This window comes from Moschus berezovskii, chromosome 10 (genome assembly GCF_049115385.1).
Source record: "Moschus berezovskii isolate FMDL1 chromosome 10, NW_MosBer_1.0, whole genome shotgun sequence".
NCBI classification, from domain to species: domain Eukaryota; kingdom Metazoa; phylum Chordata; class Mammalia; order Artiodactyla; family Moschidae; genus Moschus; species Moschus berezovskii.
This window is the reverse complement of record NC_142469.1, coordinates 14,474,892-14,476,416: the sequence shown is the minus strand read 5'-3', so window position 1 is coordinate 14,476,416 and position 1,525 is coordinate 14,474,892. Positions and strand designations below refer to the sequence as shown.

At 40.9% G+C, this 1,525-nt stretch overlaps 1 pseudogene; it reads right to left on the bottom strand.

Annotated features, from left to right (window-relative positions):
* Window positions 1-467: 467 nt before the first annotated feature.
* Window positions 468-1,312, bottom strand: LOC129560912 (cyclic AMP-dependent transcription factor ATF-1 pseudogene; annotated as a pseudogene).
* Window positions 1,313-1,525: the final 213 nt, after the last annotated feature.

Genomic DNA, 1,525 nt, shown 5'->3' with positions numbered 1-1,525 from the left:
TTTTATATTTGCAATACAGAATTTATTGTCAGAAACAGAACACACACACACAATTGAAAAAAGATAAATTTCAGGAAACAGAAATGCAAACCTGTAAGGGTAAATTGATTTATTTTTAAAGATTTGATTTACCAAATTACATCTCATCTGCCATTTTTGGAATATTGGCAACTATTGTTATTTAGAAAATTTGAATTGGTGAAAGTTCATTTCAAACGTTTCTTGAGTATGTTTAATTTTTTACAGAGCTTCCAGTTATGCCAGTAACTTCCTTGAGGTCTTTTTCCACTTTATCCTCTGTCACCAGATCTCTCATGTAAGGTATTCTCTTTGAGTTGCAAAAACCTAAATAAAAAGCTTCATTTTTGACATTTTAATCCATAAAACTCCACTAAAAAGAAAAGAACTTCATCTAATTTTTAGGCAAGTCCACAAAAATATTTTCTTTCTTAAGAATCAAAACTTTAATTAGAATAAAGATCCTTCAAAGTTTTTAACTCTTCTATTAGAGTTTTGTTTTGATTTTCCAGAACTGCGACTCGATTTTCCAGGCATTTCACATATTCTTTCTTCTTTCTGCGACATTCTCAAGCAGCTTCTCTGTTTTTCATCACCCTTATTTCTCTTTTCAGCTGGAGGTTATCTGTCTTAGTTGTCTGAGATGTAAGGGTCACGGGAGATGTCATCACCACGGTTTGTGGTAGTGAAGTAGCTGAAGGTGTGGTACGGATCTGATATGTCTGCATATCTCCTGATGCAGTTTGTACAACAACCTGGTTGCTGGGCACAAGTATTTGTTGTCCATCAGAAGTCTGTGCATACTGGAGAATTGTTGTACCTTGTTGAGTACTGCCTGAATTTGTCATGGTTAATGTCTGAAGACCCTGTACTCCATCGGTGCCTGGACTGGCCAGCTGTAAGGCTCCATTTGGGGCAATGACAATGTACTGTCCAGTGCTAGTCTGATATCTGGGAGTTGGAACAGACATAGAAGTGACACCAGAAACTCCAGGGTTTTCTCTGTCTCCTTTTCTGCCCCGTGTATCTTCTGAAGATAGGTCCTTCAAAATCTTTCTGTAAGATGGGCACCGTGCTAGGATCCCATGGGTTTTCTGTGAGGAGCCTATGCTGTCAGATGAGTCCTGAGACTCCTCACTCTCTGATAAAGATGATACCTGTTGAGCAATATGAGAAATATGAGCTGCCTGAACTGTTGAACCAGACTGAAGTGCTGTCTCTGAAGTGTTACTCTTGTGAGAATCTTCCATAATCAACTGTGGCTGCCGCCTCGCTGCTGGCTGGGGCCAGGAACTTCCACTCCCCCCTTCCAGGTGGATCTAAATTCACTACCCACTTCCCCAACCCCTCATGCGGCGGGGGACGTGACTCTTTCTCAGGGGTCAGGCGGGGCGGGGAGAATCAGTGTCACTACTAGTACAGCCACTATGGAGAACAGTGTGGAGATTCCTCAAAAAACTGGAAATAGAACTGTCATATGATCCAGCAATCACACTCCTGGGCATAC